The following is a 21,394-nucleotide window of genomic DNA, read 5'->3' on the forward strand; positions in this document are numbered from 1 at the left end:
CAGGACACTGAGCTGCTCTCTCACCATCTCCTCTGTGATCTTGGGTTTCAATTCCCTTTTAACCATTTTTCTTTTATCCTTCCCAGTCCAAAGAATGAGGAAATAAAAACAAAATGAGTTGATTCTGTTTTCCCTCTGTTATCCTTTTTCCATTGGCTCATTCACTCTATCCTTTTTTTTTTAATCTCCTCTTTCAGCCAATTTATGAGGCAGGGAGGGGAAGACCCTTTTTCTTATTTTTAGCATTCATTAAGAACTTCAAGTCATTTTCAGCTTTAGCACTCCTGGTACTATTCTTACAGGACCCATGCTACTCTTTTCTATTTATGCTTAATTAATTCACTTTCATTTTCTCTACATATCTTTTTAAAATCTAAGTTGATTGATAAGTTCCCTCTGTATCCACACTGGTCTCATTAGACAGCTCCCCCTTCTATTCCTCATAAGAATTTTTTCTATTTGTGTCTCCTGAATTCCATTCTGGAGAGCTTAAGAATAAACAGGAAATTTTTCTGTGGGATTTTAGGGCATGGTATGCTATCTACCCTTTCTCTGAACCCATTGAAATCTGTTCTTTCAAAATCTAGGTGGGGAGGGGTGTGAGACTATAGCCAGCTTTCTGCTCCTTCTTTGTCATGTATCCTAAGATAAAGACATCACTTCCTTCCAAGGTTCCTATCATTCCTACTTCAGCAGCTAGTCCCTTTAAGAACTATGGAAGTAGCAAGGTGCCCTGAAGGAGAGATGGGAGGTAACATGTACCAATTGAGCATCATCTTAAACACCATCTTTCCTTAGACCCAGATGGAGATAGCCCAGGACCCTGAGCCCAAGAGCCTTGGGAATAACAGCATACCCCAAACTGCCAGACCTGCTTCCAGCTTGTCTCTCAGACATCACCTGGGGAAAAAAACTCCTGTGTGGAAGAGGTTAGTCATCCTCACCAACTGCCACTCACAGGGTAAGAAGGGCAGCCTAGCCGAGATGATGGGACACCCTGAGAGAGAGACAGGAGGTGACACAATGCCAGACAAACTGAATCACCACCTTCTTCTTGACCACTATCTCCACTGAGTCCCAGGGAAGAAAACCTATGACTCTGAACCTAAGAATCTTTGGGATAGTAATGGAATAGTCAGCTAAGGGGTACAGTGGCTAGAGCCCTAGGCCTGGAGTTAGGAAGACCTGACTTCAAATCCAACCTCAGACACTTACTTACTAGCTATGTGACCCTGGACAAGTCATTTAACTTCTGCTTGTAGTTTACTTAACTATACAGCGGGGATAGCACCTACCTCCCAGGATTGTTGTGAGGATCAAATGAAATTAAAATTACATAGTGCCTTGCACATAGTAGGTGCTTAATAAATGTGTGTTTCTTCTTTCTAGCTCATTGCCCATAGCTACCATCTTAGGAAGAAAACCTTATGGAGACATATCTGCTCCTGCAGATACAATAGCCACATCTATTGAAGGTTCAAGAAAGTTCTTAACACCAAAGCCCTTGGTGTTGTCAAATGTTTCAACATTAGAAACTCAAAAGATTTTTAGCAGTGGATTTAACAGTAAAGAAGAGGCATGAACATCTGCTTTGTTGCTGCCCTTTAGCCACCATGGGACCTTTCCTCAGACTTGCAGCTGAAACCTTCTGAATGTGTTGTCTTCTCTGATACAACCTCCCTGAGAAAGCATGGACTATCTTTCTTTTCTATTTGAATCACCAACACTTAGCACAGTGTTTGCACATAACAAGTGATCAATGCTTTATTCATTCATCTATTCTTCATTTGTTTGAATCAGTTCCAAAATACTGACTCTCCTTTGTTGTTTCTTCCATCGTTTGAAGAATGAAATTATCATAAAGATAAGAAAGTATCTAAGAATCAGCAGGAAGAGGAGAAGAGTTATATCATGTAATAAAGCCTTGCTGGTAATCAGACCCTCACACAGAGACCAGGCAGGGGCAGTTTCTGTTTGCATTAAAACTTGACAGGAATCTGCTAAATGCCAATTAAATTGGACAGCCCATCATAAATCAATTAAGCCTTGCTCAGAAACCTTCAGCAACTGAGCCTTTTAGAGTGAGGACAGACACAGTAACTTGTTTTAGTTGTTTGCCACTAGAGTTGGCCAAAGGAGCTACCAATAAGAAAATCCAGAGTCTGAGAATCTTTCTTCCAACACATCAAGTCCATAGCATTAATTAAGTAGACGGGGCACTGTGCTAAGCAGTGGGGAGGCAAAGAAATTCAAAAATATCCCCTGCCTGCAGGGCGCTCATTGTCTTAAGAGAGAGACAGCATGCAAATAAGTACATACAAACAAGGTATATACAAGATAAACTGGAGATAATCAACAAATATAAAGGCAACGCAAATTTTTCAGTGACCAAAGGAAGTAATCTTTACGTTCCTGCTTGCGTTGACTCAGAAAATTAAATTTGTTGAACATTTAACAAGTTTTCCACCAGCAAAATTAACCCTCTTCACAAAGACTAGGTAGACAACTCTGAAAGAGATGGTCTTCTTTTTACCCAATCAATTCTATTATCTTAGCCAATGGAGGAGATGAGACGCAGGTAATGCAAAATAATGAACAGTGCAAAAATCCCTTACATTTGTCTTTGTAGTACAATAAAAAAAGAAAAATAATCCTGCAGTGTACAAGCACACTGCCTCAGCCACACACTCAGGCACATATATTCCTTTTAGACTTTTCACACACACACACACACACACACACACGAATACCACACAAACAACTAACCCCCATTTCTGTCCCCAGCCTCAATCTATTCTTGATTTGTTTCTATTTTTGAAGGACCAAGTTGGAGCTGGACCCAGATACTCATCAGCATGGGCCAGTACTCTACCTCCTTACCATAACCTCCCTTAGCACCAGGCTCCATCTGGGCAGCGGGGAAAAGAAGATCCAATCATCATAGACAGTTCACATTGCCAACACACAGTTATCCATTCCACATTGCATAAGATAGAGGCATGGTGCCCCAAAGACCTGGAAACTCTGCGTAAACATTTTTGGCTCTCCCTTCATACCAAAGAAGTCTGAATTTTTTCTTTTTCTTTTATGGGGTGTTTACAGTACCTTATTGTAAAATTTGGGTTGAGTATTTGGTCATAGGCTCTGGGTCGTCTTCCGGCCTTTGAGTGTTGTCTGCGGCTTCTGCAAAACTCCCAGAAAATTCCCACTTAATTTCTTATACCAACCCATGATATATTGAAACTTCATTGGGGAAAGTCAAAATGTGGAAGGGATAACTGTACATATTATGCTGCATAATGTTGCCTCACCTAATATTGTTAGTACATTATAACCAATCCCTAAATTGATGCTTCAACACTCCACTGTCAACTGAAATCTAATAAGATATTTGCAAAGCACTTAACACGATGTTTGGCACAGAACCATTACCTAACAAATACTTATTCTCTTCCCCTTAAGTTGCTCATCTGACTGCCCAAGACTCAATTTGGATAGTAACACTTGCGCTCCAGACACTTTAACTTCCCTGCTCTGCTTTCTCTGGACATACAGGGTACTGTGTGTGCATTCTTCCTATGGAACTAGAAATTATTCCTATCAATATAATGGCTTAAAGTTGGTAAAGTGTTTTAGTATCATGTCCCATTTGATCCTTCAAACTTTATGAGGTAGGTATTCTTATAATCCTCATTTTACAAATGAAGAGAGGGAGGTAAAGTTACTTCCCCAGGGTCCAACACCAATGCATGTCACAGGCAGGATTTGAACTCAGACCTTCAGGGTCCACAGTCTCCTCTCTAGTCACTATGCCACAGCTGTCTCTCATCATATGAGTTATTTATGTTTCTCTTCTCACTGAAGGTCTTGGGCCCTTCTTTTCTAACCCAGTCAGTCAAAAAGCTCTGGGCATCCCTCCCAAGATACTGCGCTGCTCCTTGGGAAAAGGAGGTTGAGGCTAACGAAGTTTAGGTGGTTTAATTTTGCAGCCAGTTATTAGTGGGTAGGTGGTTCCACATTCCTACTTTGTGACAACGGTGGGTATTATGAGACAGCTAGCAGCTACACTGCTCCATTCCCAGCCACTATTTAAAGACCAGCAAGCTTCTTCTCCCAGAAGCAGTTGTTTTGATTTCCATTTAGTTTTGGTTTCTTGTGAATTAAGTTCCACCCTCCCCTGATGAGTTTCATCTGTAGGACTTCGTTATGCATCTACCCATTTGATGCAACTTATAAATGTTAAGGGGGCTCAAGAGTATCTATGGTAATTCCCAGGAATGACTCAAAATGCCTGCCTTTGCCTTGAGCTTCACTACTAGTTACAGTATCAACCCTGGGAGCATGAAAGACCCCTAATTTGGTCTATGACTTCCTAAATCTAGGCACCTTTTATTCCCCTTCCCCTCCTGACGCTATCAGCTTATCCCAGGCATTCACTAAGAGGCGGTATAGTACAAATAGAAAGAATGTTGAATTTGGCATCAGAGGCACTAGGTTCAAATCCCAGCATATCATGGGAACTCAACCAGCATTCAGACACAAAAAAAGCTGTTTGTGTTGATAATAGTTCAAAAGTAATGCATTCAAAACAGATGATTTTCATTTCTATTCCTAAGTATGGTATCAGGATAGGTGGGAGAATGAAACGGACATGAAGCTGGAGTGGTTAGGATATATGTGGGAAGAAGTGGATTCAGATGAAAATGTTGGAGAAGAAAGGAGGGAGGATGGGGGGGGGGGGGTTGGTGCTAGAAGTTTTCTTTCATCTCTGCTTCTATCATACATTGAGAGTCATCTAGCTCAGCCTCCCACTGGGGTTGCCCAAGGTCACACAGGTCAAATAATCATGGAAGATGATTTTGAGTGGAATGACTGGGGCCAGGCCTCAGCAAAACTGAAAGTGCTTTGTAAACTTAAAGATGTCATATAAATGGGCTATCGATGTTATCCTCATCGTTATTATAAAAGATAAGGAGTTTGCATTTGGTGCCTTCCTCTGTCCAAATGTCCATTTCTTGCCTCCTAGAATTCTTCTGGTCACCTGTCCATTTTTGCCCTCAACTAGCTGTCAATTAATCCCTGGCTAATGCCTCAACTAATAATTAAGATATCAATTAATAAAGTCCTAAATATGTCCAACTTTAAGAGGTATGTGCATGGTAAGGGGGGATAGAAGTTGGGAAATTTTCAATATTCAAAAGAAGAAAATAATAATGATGGAGATGACAACATATCTACTATGATTAAATTATCTGTTCAGTTAGTGAGGCATGAACACCCAAGTTCATGGATACCCTTTGTTGTTGTTGTTGTTCAGTCATACCAGACTCTTTATGACCCCATTTGGAGTTTTCTTGGCAAAGATACTAAAGTAATTTACCATTTCCTTCTCCAGCTCATTTTACAGATGAGAAAACAGAGGCAAACAGGGTTAAGTGACTTGCCCAGGGTCACATACCTAGTAAGTGTCTGAGGCCAGATTTGAACACAGGAAGAGGAGTCTTCCTGGCTCCAGGTCTGGCACTCAATCCATTGTACTACCTTAGCCAAGGTCAAAGAGGAAATGCCAACTCCACCTCTGATTGTAACTCTGACTCTAACCCTAACCCTAACCCAAAAGGAAGCACCCATAGACACTTATGTAGTGGGAAGAGGTCTCCTGCCCCCAGAGAATCTATTTTCCTTTCTTCTCCTAAGTTTTTGCTAGTTTTCTCAAACCTGACATTTTCTCCACTGTCAAGGATCCACATCTCAGGAAGTTCTCCCACAGCTTCTTTGGGAAAACTGCCTCCATGCCATAGTAGCTTCTGAGGGAGGCATATTTACCTATAGGGAACAAACAAACCTCTCCTCCAACCCTCACATAAAACACCTCCCCCCAACACACACACACATATAAACACACACATACATATACACATACACGTAAACATGCACTCATACATACACACACATATATACACACACATACACACATATGCATGCACTCATATACTCGCGCACATATACGCACATATACACACACATATACACACATACACACATATATACACACACATACACACATATACATGCACTCATACATACACACATACATACATACATATACACATATGCATGTACTCATACACTTGTGGACATACACATGTATACACACACATATACATGCACTCATACACACATATACACACATATACACACATACACACATATGCATGCACTCATGCACTCGCACACATATACACACATACACACATACACTTGGCACACTACCTCTGAGCGATTGCCTCCCCTATTCCACATCATACTTACTTTGATTCCGTTTTCCAGTCCATGCTACTGCCAGCATCATCAGTGATGGTGAGTAATTGATCAACAGCCCACTGGTATGATGACCTCCCAACACATTGGTGGGTCAAAAGTATGGACATATCAACTTAAGTTAGGCTCTCTATCTTAAAAGTGCCTGGCACATAGTAGATGCTTAATGAATGCTTGTTAATGGATTAGAATAAAGGAAATTGCTGTGGTGTAGTGAAGAGAGTACTGAATTTTTGTACAAATTTGTTTATGGCTAGTGTTAAGAAATGCTTTTTTTTACTTTAATATTTTTAATTTAAGAGGACCTGATTCAAATTCCATATCTATCACTTAATAGCCTGTGAGAAAGTCACTTAAACCTTCAATGCCTCAGCTTCCTCACCTATAAAATGGAATTAATGGCTAAGACTGTTGTGAGGACAGAATGATTATATAGAGAGAATATATAGTATATTATACATATACCAGCTATTTTTATTGTTTTTCTGATCTTTCTTCCCCAAAGAAACAATTTTCTCATTCATTCTGCTAACCCCTCAAAAGGGAAGGAACTCTAGTTATTTTCATGCCTTCTGTGAAGGCAGAGGTGACAGGACTGAGCCCTGGTATCAGAGGATGTCAGTCATGGAGGACACTAGAATTCCTTAGAGTCAGGAATTCCAGGGTTGGGTACTTACTCCTTGGAAAGACTGCATGAAAATTCACCTCTTGGCTGAAATACTGCAGGCCTTGCATTCCCATCTTCATTAGGTACAAGCCCCTGAGCACCTCCGCAAAAAAGAATGAGCTTCCATTTTGAAGGTTCCTACTCCCGGCATTTCTGATTTTCTCCAAGCTGAGACCAAGTGAGAGCCATGTTAATTAGCATTTGCCCTTCACCCTCAGATCTAGGATGAAAGGCAGGAGGCTGAATACAAAGTGCCACTATTAATATTATGATTATTACAATAATTACATTTTATGGCAGTTCCTCTCACCTCTACTGCTCAGCACTGGTTAATTTCTCCATTATGAAAGTGGGTTCCTTTATTAGACAGTGTTCTACGATTAGTCCAATGGAGTTTTACCAGCCTAGACATAATTAAAGGAGGCAGGTCTCCAAGTGGTGCCTGAGCAACAAATACCTTATTCAGGGAATTGACAAGCAAGTGATTTGCAAGAGAATGACCACCCATCTAAGTGTGCCACTGGTAGATTTCTAATCCTATCACTCCCAGCTTTAAGGTGAGATTCTAAAACCAAAGCTTTCTCACTAGGGCTCACCATGAACTCCTGAGGATAACCAGGGACCAGGAAGCAATGAACCTCAAACACAGCCTATCTCCCTCCAGGAATATTTTCCCAAGAGATATTCAGTTCTGAGTGTGAGTTTCAACTCTGTTGTAGGATGCTGGGCAAGTGACAATTTTCTAGGTGTTAGCAGGAGGGCAACAGAACTCCTAATGGTCAAGGAACCATGTTCAAAGAGCTTTTCAGTACTATTGAAATATAAAAGTTATGTTTTGCTTAAACCAGAATATAACATCCTTTCTTTCACTATTCCTTTTGTGACCAAAGAATCTTACAAAGCAAATGATGTATCAACTGATGCAGAATGAAACAAACAGAACCAAGAGAATACTTTATACAGTAACAATATCATAGAGACAAATAACTTTGAAACACAAGGATTCTGATCAATACGGTGACCAGCCAAGATTCCAAAGGACTGGTGATGAAGCATGCTATCCACATCCTAATTTAGAAGTGGTGGAGAATGAGACAGAATAAGACACATTTTGGGATATGGCCAATGTGGAAATGTTCTTGCTTATCTATGCAAAATTGTTAGGAAAGCCTTTCTTTCCTTTTGTCGTTGTTGTGTCAATTGGGAAGCAGGAGAAAAAAAATAGTCTTGTTCATTAAAAAATAAAGGAAATTTTAAATTTTAAAAAAAGTAAATGGGATCTAAAAGATCCTGAAGTTTCCCATATCCTGGGAGATTATCCTCAATTTGGCCTTGCCCCAGTGCCCAAAACTGCCCTGTTGCTCATTCCTCTGAGTCAAGAAATTCTTCAGTGCCTCTATTAAAATGCAAATATTATCTGGCAAGGCTAATATTAAGCTATTATCAACAATTAACACTGCTGCTCAAATTCATTTGTCATATCAGTCCTGGCAGATATCAGGACCCTGACTGAATGGCACACAGGACAAATGTAAGATTGTAGACTTAAAGCTAGGAGAGATCTTAGAAGGTCATCTGGTCCAACCCCCTGATTTAACAAATAAGAAAACCAAAGCTGAAAGTCATACATGTAGTAAACAAAAGCTAAGATTTGAACCCAAATCTTCTGATGCCCATTCACTGAGAGGTCAAATACTGAAGCTGAAGCTTGAATACTTTGGCCACGTAATGAGAAGGAAAAGACCCTGATGTTGGACGAGATGGATGGATAGTGTTGTGAAAACAATGAACATGAACTTGGATGGACATTGGGAGCTAGTGGTAGATAGAAGGGCCTGGTGTGCTGTGGTCTAAGGGGTCATGAAGAATCCAACACGACTAAATGTCTGAACAATAACCTCTGATGCCAAATCTAGATTCATTATTTTTCATTTAGTTGGTTCTAATTAAAAAAAATATTAGTGCTCAGGATCCAGCAGGGTAGGAGGGAAAAGAATTAAGAACCAATCAGACCTAATAGAACACTATAATGAGGGATACGGGGCTGTGAGGGGAAACAGAGAGGAGGCATTGTCTTTTAATGGGCATCCAGAGGAAGACCTGTGTTTGAGTCCCCAATCTGCCACTTTAATAGCTGTGTGACCTTGGACAAGTCATTTATTTTATTATTTACAAAATAGGCTTAAGGGTCAGAAGAGACCTTAAGGGTCATCTAGTCCAACCCCTTCATTTGACAGATGCAGAAACTGAGATGCAACAAAGTTAAGTGACTTCTTCACAGCCACACAAGTTGTAAGCACCAGACATATTCAAAAGCACGCCTTCAAATCCCAAATCCAGGGACTTTCCCTGCTACACTGTGTAATTGCTCTGGAAGAAAATAATAATTCCACTGTTTATCTTGTAAAGCTGCTGTCGGCAGAATTCTTACTAGGAGTTCTGGTGCCTGAGGTAAGGTCCAGTGTGGGGCAGGGGGTGGTTTAAGTCTGAAGGAAGGCTTAGGCATACAGATGAAGGCTGGAGAGAACCTGGAGCGCCGCCCTGGGCCAAGGGGAGAAATATTACAGATCTGCCCCTGTGAACAGAAATCCTGGAACATCACTCCTGGGGAGAGAGAGGGAGCAAGATAAGCCCAAGAAAGCTCACTCAGGATGTGCAAAGACCTCAGAATTCAGTTGTCACTCCTGGACAATGTCCCAGAATATCTGTTGATCCTGGGTGTCCCTCCACCCACCAAAAAGTTTGAACTGAGTGGCTTTTTTCTTCTCAGGCATTAGGGAGAGAGGTAGCCTGTCCCCTAGAAAGTTTGGGCAGTGACCCTGACCCCACCCATCCCTCAAGTCTCCCTTCCCCCAACCTCAGAAAGAAGTAAGGGTGACAGGTAGGAGAAAACAATTTAGGAAAGGGATACCCTAGACATTCATGTGGAAAAAGACTCTGGTGGGCCCTGGGACAAAGCCACAGTTGTCCCATATTAGTTATGGTTCTAGTTGTGATAATCAAGTGAGATGACGTATATAAAACACTTTGTAGACTGGAATGCATTACATAAGTAAGAGCTGTTATTGTCACCTCAAAGGCCAAAGAGAAGGATTGCATGGAGAGAATATAGAAGAGTTAAGGGTTTAGGTTAGCTTCCCGAACTCACCATTTCCCACTGAGACTTCCAAAAAGTTATTTAACTGCCTACATACAACTCTTGTCCTCAAGACCCCCTGAGGACTCTTCTGCAAATTCCAGTGGGAGTCCCTGATTTCTGAAAAACAAGCCTCATTGTCGATTGCAGATGTATTGGGCAGGGGTCAGGCCCCTTCTAATGTTGGATAGAAGCATCCAACAAGTTTCTAAAACTCAAGCAATGTTAATGACAGGGCAAGAAGGTTGAGCTGGAGGGTGGATATGGCCTGTGTCTTAGGCATTGCATATTTCATGTGGACTAGCCTGATCCACTCAGCCTTGAAAACACCCAGAGGGTGAATTGTCAGCACAGTGCACAAGAATTTTGCCCCGACCAGAATGACCTCTGAGTTCTTAACTGGTTTCATATTTTTCAGGGCCGCACATACATCTTTTTCAGTGATCACTACCTAGCGCCTTAAATGTATTTGATGGAGTTTGACCTCTCCGGCTCTCTGCTGCCGATTAATATCTGGCCTGAAAAACATGTAGAAATAGAAGCCCGAAAAAATGGGGGAAACTCAGAGCAATCTAACAAATTGTAACTATTTGTGAATTTCAGTGTCACCTCCTTCCTCACCAAATTACAATTATCATCCAAGGGAATTCATCTTAAGTCTTCAAGCAGAACAAACTCAGGCAGGACTGTCCTCTTGTCTGATCATCACCACATGGTAAGTGAATGCCCACCAGGACGTGGTGATGTCCTAGGGAGTCTGTACCATCTTTCCTTCTCCCTCACCTTTCCTATCCAATCAGTTACTCAATCCCGGTGAAACATCTCTCACATTTCTTCTTTCCTCTATTCCCACTAACATCATGCTAGCCCAGGCCCTCATTACTACCTTTGATGTTGTTGTTGAGTCATTTTCAGCTGTGTCCAACTCTTTGTGACCCCATTTGGGGTTTTCTTGGCAGAAAAACTGGAGGGGCTTGCTATTTCCTTCTCCAGCCCATTTGACACATGAGGAAACCAAAGCAAACAGCATTAAGTGACTTGCCCAGGGTCACACAGCTAATAAATGTTTGAGGCCAGATTTTCTAGCTCATTTTACAGATTAGGAAACTGAGGCAAACAGGGTTAAGTGACTAGTCCAGAGTCACACAGCTAGTAAGTGTCTGAGGTTGGATTTGAACTTAGGTCTTCCTGCCTCCAAGCCCAACGCTCTATCCACTGTACCACCTAGCTGCCCCTACAACCTCCGTAGATTGTCCCAATAATCCAACATGTCTTCCTTTGTCCATTTTCTCCCTCCTCCAAATCATCCATTATTCCATCGCCAGAACAAATCTTTCTTAAGTGCAGATCTGGCCATACCATTCCTCTAGTTAAAAACTTCCAGAAGCTGTCTTCTTAGTAAGCAAAATTCAGACTCCTTTGTCCGGCATTCACATCCCACCACGGCCTCGTGTCACTCCACCTTTCCAAGTTCATCTCATATAACTCCCCTCTGTGAACGCCATACAAAATGGACTACTCTGACACCTCATTCCATTCCAACACAACCCACACTAAAATGAAAGGTGGCACAGTGCTCAGAGCACTGGGCCTCAAGGCAGGAAGACCTGAGTTCAAATCTAGCTCTCAGACATTTACTAGTTGTGTGCCAGTAGGTAAGTCATTTAACTTTTGCTTGTCTCAGTTTCCTCAACTATAAGATGCGAATAATAACAGCACCTGCTTTGCTGGGTTTGTAAAGTGTTTAGCACAGTGGCTGGTATATAGTAGGTGCAATATAAATGCTTATTCCTTTCCCTTGGACCTCCAAGTTTTTGTTTATCCTCTTCCCTATGCCTTGAATATCCTCCCCATCTAGCTCTGTTGAATACCTGCCTCCTTTTAAGCCTAACTCACGTGCTACCTCCTAGCTTTCCCCAATTCCTCCAATCCCCCTAAGACTTCATGGAACATTTTGTTTTGTCATGTTCTAATGTACTTCTTTTAGGGCCTGAACCTTGGAGTGCATTAGTATAGAGAACTCCCTGTGAGGAAATTCCTTCTCTCAATGCAGATCACCAACTGCTCTGCAACTTATAATTGTAGAGTTGCCTGGGGAACTGAGCCCTGCCCAAGCGTCATGCAATCTCTAAGGTCAGCTCTCCCGCTACTACCTTAGACTGCCTTTCCAAATGCAATGACTTGTTACTAAACTGTGCATACCTGTTGGCCCAGCAATACCACTGCTGGGCTCATAACCCAAAGAGATCAAAGAAAAAAGCGGAAGATCGATACATGCAAAAATTTTATAGAACAATGGCAAAGAATTAGAAACTAAAAGGATGCCCTTCGATTGGGGGAATATTATAAGATATGGAATGTAAAGGAATACTATTGTGCTATAAGAAATGATAAAAGGATACAAGTCATTCCCCAGTTGATAAATAGTCAAAGGATATGAACAGGCAGTTTTTAGAGGAAGAAATTAAAGCTATCTATAGTCATATAAAAATGCTCTAAATCACTATTGATTAGAGAAATGCAATTCAAAACATCTCTGAGGTACTATATCACACCTATCATATTGGCTAACATGACAAAACAGGAAAATGATAAATGTTGGAAAGATGTGGGAAAGTTGGAACACTAATGCATTGTTGGTGGAGCTGTGAACTGATCCAACCATTCTGGAGAGCAATTTGGAACTATGTCCAAAGAGCTATAAAAATGTGCATACCCTTTGACCCAACAATACTGCTTCTAGGGCTGTATCCCAAAGAGATTATAAAAATGGGAAAAGGACCCACGTGTACAAAGACATTTATAGCAGCTCTTTTTGGGATGGCCAAGAACCGGAAATTGAGGAGATGCTCACCAATTGGGGAATGGCTGAACAAGCTGTGGTATATGAATGTAATAGAATACTATTGTGCTATAAGAAATGATGATCAGACTTCAGGAAAACTGATGCTGAGTGAAGTGAGCAGAACCAGGAGAACATTATACACAGTAACAGCCACAGTGTGTGAGGACTGATGTTGATAGACTTAGCTCTTCTCAGCAATGCAAGGACCTAAAACTTTTCCAAAGGACTCAGGATGGAAAATGCCATCCACATCCAGAGAAAGAACTATGGAATTGGAATGCAGAGTGAAGCAGACTCTTTTCTCTTTTATTTTTTTCTCATGGTTTCTCCCATTTGTTACAATTCTTCTATGCAATATGACTAATGTGAAAATGTGTTTAATAGGAATGTATGTGTAGAGCCCATATCGGATTGCATGCCATCTTGGGGTGGGAGGGGGAGAAAATTTAAAACTTATGAAAGTGAATGTTGAAAACTGAAAATAAATAAGTTAATTTTTAAAAAATAAATGATAAAAGGGACAGTTCCAGAAATACCTGGGAAGACTTATATGCAGAGTGAAGTGAGTAAAACCCGGAGAACAATTTGGACAATAACAACATTGTATAGACATTTTGAAAGACTTAGGAACTCTGATCAATTCAATGGCTAAGCATGATTCAGGAGGACCAGTGACAAAGCCTACTTACTACCTGACACAGAGCGGTGATGTAGAAGAAGACATACATTTTTTAGATGTGACCAATATACGAATTTGTTTTGTTTGACTAAACATACTTGTTACAAGGGTTTTGTTTTTCCTTTTTCCTGATGGGAAGGAGGTGGAAATGAGAAAAATAAATAAATGCTTGTTGCTTGAAAAAATAAAACAAAAATTCAAACTACAATTACCATGAAGCAGCATGTCCTTCTAAGTCTCTGTGTTGCCTTCACATCCGTCTCCTATACTCTAAGCTCCTTAAAGGCAGGCACTATCTTGAACCTGAATTTTGTATCATCCCCAGCATCTAGTATAGTTTTCTGCATACAGTAGGCACTTAATAATCATTTATTGTATTGTATTGCATGGCACTGCATTGCACTGTATTGTGTTGTGTTGTGTTGTGTTGCATCGCATTGCATTAGAAACGGCCAATTAGAAATAACTTCACACAGACAACACCTGGATATAAGACTTATTTTCTATGCTTAAGCAGGGCAGCAAAAGACTCCTGGAGTACGTTTTCAGTTCCTTGGGGGATATGGGTTCTGTGTGTCTTGGAGGAACTCAGCTTCTCTAGGTTTCAGTTTCATAAGGTATAACAGAGAAAAAATCCCAAGTGATCAGGCTAAACACTACTGGTACACGGTGATAGGAGAAGCTGATTGATGTATTCGCCTTTCCTTCCTCCTCTCCTTTCCCCTTTAGCCAGCCAGCTGGCTACAAGGGGAGACATTCAGTCCACTATCTCCTATCTGCGGTAATGGAGACCAAAGATACCTAATCTGCAAACTTCATTTTAGCAGTGGCTGTAGTTTAAAACGCTCACCAGAAGACTGACTTGAAAGTAGCCTCCTTTCTGTTTTTGTGTTTTCTTCTTTTTAAGAGGCAAGTAGACCTTGAGGTGGGAGCCATGAGTTGGAATCCTGGCTCTTTTATTTCCTGCATGACCCTCCTCTTTGTAGGAGCACAGATCCAGACTGAGATGGGGCCTAGAGCTCAACCAGACCAACTCCCTTACTTTATCACTGAGGCTGAGGCCCACAGAGTTTGAGTGACTTGCTCATGGTCACACAGCTAGGAAGTGGAGGTGCTGACACTTGAATTCATATTCTTGGATTCCAAATCTGGCATTCTTTTCACTACACTCCTTCTACTTTACTGAAAACAAAACTCAAAGCATGAATCAGTAGTAGAAACTGGGCAGCTAGACAGCGCAGTGGATAGAGTACCGGGGCCTGGAATCAGGAAGACTTGAGTTCAAATCTGCCTTCCCACTCTACTAGCTGTGTGACCCAAGGCAAGTCACTTAACCCTGTTTGCCTCAGTTTCCTCATCTGTAAAATGAGCTAGAGAAGGAAATAGCAAACCACTCTAGTATCTTTGCCAAGAAAATCCCAAATAGGGTCGGGATGAGTTGAACACAACTGAAATCAACTGAAAAACAACAAAGTAGAAGAAGTTTCTTGAAGGCAGAGAACATGCTTTATTTATTGCTATTGCTCTTCTAATACCTAGTACAGGGAATCACATATAATAGACTTTTAATAATTAATGAATGAATGAATGGGCATCTTATGTAACAGACAGCTATTATTATTATTGCTAATAACAAGGAATGTTTCATCTCTTTATGGAAGTGCATAGCTAATGTGAAGATCTAGACTATAGTCCTACACTGTCCCCCACTCTTTGTGTGACCATAGATTTGTCCTATCTGTATCTTACATTCCCCTCCTGTAAGATAGAGATAATAACTCCTGCTCCCAACTTACCCCCACGGAGACGTTGTCAGATTGAAGGCAATCATTACTAATTGATGTTTTCTGTGTCTCCTTTGAGGAAGGGACCTATACATGTTCAAGTTACAAAGATTATTTTATTAGGTATACAAATAAGAATTAAATGTGATGTGGGATTTTTCTTATTATTTCCTATGGACAGCATAAAGAAACCCCTTCAGACCAGTGGTTTAGCCTGATTTATTCCATAATCCTGAGTTGGACCCTGAGGGATGGATAGAATAAACACAGGTTTCCCTGTCCTTCTCTGACACATCCATTGTCCCACACAGCTTCTCAGTTAGGGAGCCATTTGTTGTGAGCCCTTCCATGAACAGGAGGGTGATCCCACTTATCCACTGGGACCCTTGGAGACCCTCAGAGGGAGGCTGTCCTGGGTTTGGTCGCTTCTAGTGTATCTGTCGTGATGTGGGGGTGCTGCAAATTTTCATACATAAACCCAACTTCATAACAAATCTTTGATGAGTACATGCTTGGGATTTGTGGGGGAAAGGTGACTTTTAGATACTAGACTAATGAAGGATTTGCTGTCCACAAATTCCATGTCAAACTCAGTTTACTGTTAGTGGTGTTGCTCTCTTGCTAAAATCCTGCCGTGATTCTTCATTGTACTGTAAAGGTGATCTTGGGCTCTTAAAGGTTATTCCAGGAAAATGGAAGTTCTTACAGATGCTACCAAGTTGAAAAAGCTTCAAGAACAGACTCCATGTCTATCATCTAAGAGCCATGTTCAAGCTGCCATGTTGCAGTACTCTAGCCTCCACCTATGATCCAGAACTCTAAGCTCCCACCCTGAGAGCTAAGGCTTCTGTTAGTGAGAATTCAAAATTTCCAGGCCAGTCTCACATCTACCGTGTTACTTCCTGGCCAACTTCATGCCAGTTTACCCTTTTCTACACTTTCCACCTACCCCACTGATTTCCAACTCCAGCCCTGAGATCAGTAATCAACCAAACACTACCACTCCTGGAAAGGAGATATCGGTCAATCACCTTATGACTATAATTACTATCTCTGTGACTTCCCTATACAAAACACCTTTTCTTGGCTACTACTCCCCTATAAATGTTGCCTTTTCCTGTTTAAATGTAAGCTTCTTGAGAGCAGGGACTGTTTTGCTTGATTATATTTATATCATGAGGGCTTCACACAGTGTCTGGCACATAACAAGTACTTAAAGGTTTTTTCATCCATTCATTCATCACCAGAAAGTTTGACACCAAGTGATGCATGACCACATCTCCCAGAGACCATATATAAAGGTATGGCAGAGTTCCTAGCATCAAAGGATAGTTGAACCATATATTTAGAGCTAGACAGGAATTTAGAGATCAGCTAGTCATAGGATCATGGGATCATAGAACTAGAGTTGAAAAAGGCCATCCCCCTTCATTCTGTAAATGAAGAAATTGATGCCCAGAGAAATCTGGGTGACTTATTCAAGATCACACAAGTAATAATGTGAAGAGACAGGATTTGAACCCAGGCTCTCTGGCTCCAAATGTTACTGGGACCTTCATCAGTTAAGGAATACTCAGATAAAATCATAGATTCTTGAAGTATTACTATTCCCATTAGAAAGTAAGCTCCTTGAGAATAGGGATCATTTCACTGGAATTTATATCCCAGCACCTAGGACAGTGCCGGGCACATAATAGATGCTTAATAAATATTTGCTAACTGATTAACGGTAAGGGTAATTGGCCTGACCCTGACAATTAGGTGGGAGCCAATTGGCTTCGTATTTCATTACTACTTTGCACTAAATCACATCTTAGTAGCTGTACTATAGTAACTTCAAGAGACTGCAAGAGACCCTCTAACCAACAAGGTCATAGCAAGTAGCCAAATATAGTAAAGGTCATTCATTATAACTTTCAAAATAAATTGGCCAACAAATTATGAACTAATACAGGAGTAGTTCAATCAAAAATTAGCCAATTATTATCTGGATATTAAATGGGCACATAAATTCACATCTAGTTTGTCTGACTTTTTGATCCAACTACCCAAGTATTTTGGCATAAGCCTTTCTACACAGCACCCCCTCTCAGGCAATTCCAGTATGCAGTCACGTTACAATGAATGGGGCTTGATTTTGAAAATTATTCCCCAACTATCCCTTATATTCCTCTCCACTATGTTTCTAAGGTGCCTAATAAGGGCTTGATTTTGAAAATTATTCCCCAACTATCCCTTATATTCCTCTCCACTATGTTTCTAAGGTGCCTAATAATTCTAGGCCCAAAACTGCTCCCACAGGGACATATTCCCTCTGTCTCCCAGTATCCTAACAGAAAACCGGGTACCTAGAATGAGAGCAATACAGTGGGATATATTACAATGCATGCCTTTTGTTAAGACCAGTAGGAGAGGCCTGGGCTCACTCTCCAAATCCTCACTCCAATGTGCAGTCTGCCAAATTGTGCACACAGACATGACAGGGGATTTTAAAAATGCACCAGAGACAATGTGGCTAATGTACCAGGAGTTCCCTGTTGAGGAAATCTGGGGAGAGATAGGAAGAGACTACAGATCTCTGAATTTGAACAGAGCACTGTGGGAGGGAGCACTTCATTGAGTGGGAATCTACTTTCTTTCCTTTTTTCCCTTCTTCCCAGAGAAAGAAGGAAGAGGAGGAGAAAAGGGAAGAGGAAGAAGGAGGAAGAGGAAGAAGGAGAGGAGGAAAAAGGAAGGAGGAGAAGGAAGAGGAAGGAGGGAGGACGGAGAAGGAGGGAGGAGGGAGAAGGAAGAAGGAGAAAGAGAGAAAGGAGGAGGAGGAAGAGGAAAGGAAGGAAGGAAGGAAGAAAGGAAGGAAGGATGGAAGGAAGGAAGGAAGGAAGGAAGGAAGGAAGGAAGGAAGGAAGGAAGGAAGGAAGGAAGGAATTGTGGACTCTGGCTCTATCCCTGTAAGAGCCTGTAAGCAATTCAGGTAGTATTTCTCTATACAATGGATGAGTAAAATATGAACCATGGTGCCAAAATCAGCAAGATGAGCGAGTGATGTGCATTCATCTCAGAAGGAGCCTGGGTACCTTTCAGAAAGAACAGGGGATCTAAAAACAGAGACACCAGCTCCCATTCTAGGATGACAGTCATAAAATACAAGTTAATTTGTGTTTCACAAGATAATGTTAAGGACAGATGTTCATGGAATTTACCCCTGACCCAGCTGCGAGTCTGTGAACTACCATCAGTCTAGGCATTTCATAGTGTCCTGGTCAAAATCCTGACAGCGGAAAGTCCTTCTCTGACAAGGGTTGGACTCAACCCCCACCCAACAAAAAAATACCCAATACCCAAAGCCCCTTAAGAGGTCATCAGGTCTACCCTTTAATCAACAGATCCCACAGGTACTGAGTGAATTACCTAAGGCCCTAGAACCAGGACTAGAATCTGTGACCCCTGGCTCCCAGGTCAGTGTTCTTTGTTCTATATCACATGAAAGTGCCCCAAAACTTGAAGTTTGAAGACCTGAGTTCCACTCCTGTATCTGCCAGGCTGTGTGACCCTGGGTAAGTCACAGGCTAAGCCCCAGCTTCATCCTTCATGAGGATCATAACACATGCTAATTAGTGACCAGAGTTGTTTTGAGGATCAAGGAAATAATGTTGTAAATCATAAAGCGCTAAATAGCTATTTTAGTCATTATTATTAATAATACTCAATCAAGATTTTCTGTATGCTTGGTTTCTCTTTGCCATCGTCTTTGTAAACAAGATAGTTAAATCCAATTCAATGATTTATCCATGCTCTTTTCTACCACTATTCAAAAGGAAACTTAATCATGCTACCAAATTCAGAAATACAAGAATGATGTGGTCTTGGAAACAGGCTACTGGTTTCATCATATACTTCCATTTGAGAGTAATTTTTACTCTCAGAAAACATGTTCCAAGAGGAAATTATAAATAAACTGGTTGCTTTAGAATATACCATAGTTCAAATGTCTTCCCTTTTTTTTGATGGGGTATCCTAGCTCCCCCAGCCAATCCCTGGCTGAGCCACTGCTGATCAGCTTTAACCTTCTTCATTTTCAACCTGGACCTGTTTACCCCTCCTCGGCCAGCCTGGTGGGCCATCCCATCCTCCACCCTGCCACAACCCCTCTCCTGGCACCAATGTGGTACCAGATAGTGCAGAAATCCCAAGCTCAAACAATTCACCAGCTACAGCCTCCCCAGTACAAAGGACTCCAGGCATGCCCCACCACACCCTGGGCCTCTTAATACTTAGCTCTTTTATTATTCTTTCTTAGCAATGAAATTGTGAGAGGAATATTTGGAGGAAATAATTAAATGAGGAAGTCTAAGATGCACCCAAAACAAAACCCAGTATTTAAATTTGGTTTGTTGTTTGTTTTTGTGGAAGATGGGAAAGATGAGGGATTTAGGGTGACAATTTTGTGTTTTAGGGAAGCAGCACCGTATAGTGTGAAAGAAGCAGACTTGGAGTAAGGATGACCTGGGTTCAAATCCCTCCTCGGGCAATTACTAGCTCCGGGACTCTGGACAAGTCACTTATCCTTTCTAACCTCGGCCTATTCATCTGTAAAATAGAGATAATATTAGCATGTACCTCAAAGGGCTGGTTTAAGGACCAAATAAAATAATATATGTAAAGCACTTTGCAAACTTTGAAGTGATATAAATGTAAAATATTCTTATCTTGAAAATAATCCTTTATAAAGAAATTTCAATGGTGTGGGGAAAACACAGTTTTGTTCATGACACGTCAGAATTCAGGTGTTTCACCGCAAACCTTCTGGTCTGTCAAGCCTCAAGATGTTAAAGAGCACTCCTTGTTCTCAGCTTCAGGCTCACGAAAGACAGGCCAAAATGAAGGCTAACAATGAGAAGTTAAACTGAAACCAATCCAAAACTTTGGGAACTTTTCCAAGGGGTTGATTGATTTGGGGATGTAGGTTCTGGGAGTTCCTACTTCCTCTCATCAAGTTTATCCAACTGCTAGCTACTTTTCTGAAGGTGGAATATGGACTTTATCAAAACGCTTAAAACCATTTTAAAAAATTCAAAATGCCATTAAGGCCCAAGGTCTATTGATTTCTCCATTTCTTATTCAGCTATAAAAATATGTCTGAGGGGTCATCCGAGAAATATAAGCTAAAGTCAAAATCCTGAATATATGAATTCATTATCTGAAGACTTCAGAAATCTTAATACTATACAGTAATTCACCCATGTGTTTTTTCCTATGGTTTGGGCTTTTAAAGAAAAAAATAAATAAGAAACAATCCATCCCCACTTACACTTTTTGCTTCTCAGGTATTTCCCCTGAACATGAACTAATGTAACCGATATTTCAAAAATGAGACAAGACAGACAGAAAATTAATTAGGGATACAGTTTACTCAGAAACATTGTAGCAATACATTGGTCGACAGCACTTAGTCTGGCTTTTTTCTAGATTAAACCCCTCTCTAGTATTGCTCTCTGAGGTGCTTTATCGAAAACAGAAAAACTGAAAATGTAAGATAATATTCTAAAGAATAAGCTGACCCGTCGTCACCATGAACTTTATATATTAAAAAAAACAAAACCCTTTGCATCATCTAGAAACACCTTAGTATGTTAACACAATATACAGAATGATGAAATGACATTTCTTTGAGGAAGGAATATGGTCAAATGTGTCAATACAGCTACATTATTTAAGACTCAAAGTTGTTGGGGTGTTGCTGTGTTGGGTTATTTTTTTTTCAAAGAATGTAAAGAATTCGAACTCCCTGTTCTCAAGGTGAAAGGGCATTTACTCAAATCTACTCATGAAGAAAAGAGGTGGCAAGTCCTGAGACATCGTGACTATGACAAAATTTACCAAGTTTAATATGGCAAAAGGTGAGATTATTCCTTTGGTGCTTCAAAAGTAATTGAAAACAACATTGTAGATGGTTAATTAGGAG

The sequence above is a fragment of the Trichosurus vulpecula genome, chromosome 5 (genome assembly GCF_011100635.1).
Source record: "Trichosurus vulpecula isolate mTriVul1 chromosome 5, mTriVul1.pri, whole genome shotgun sequence".
Classification (NCBI taxonomy): Eukaryota; Metazoa; Chordata; class Mammalia; order Diprotodontia; family Phalangeridae; genus Trichosurus; species Trichosurus vulpecula.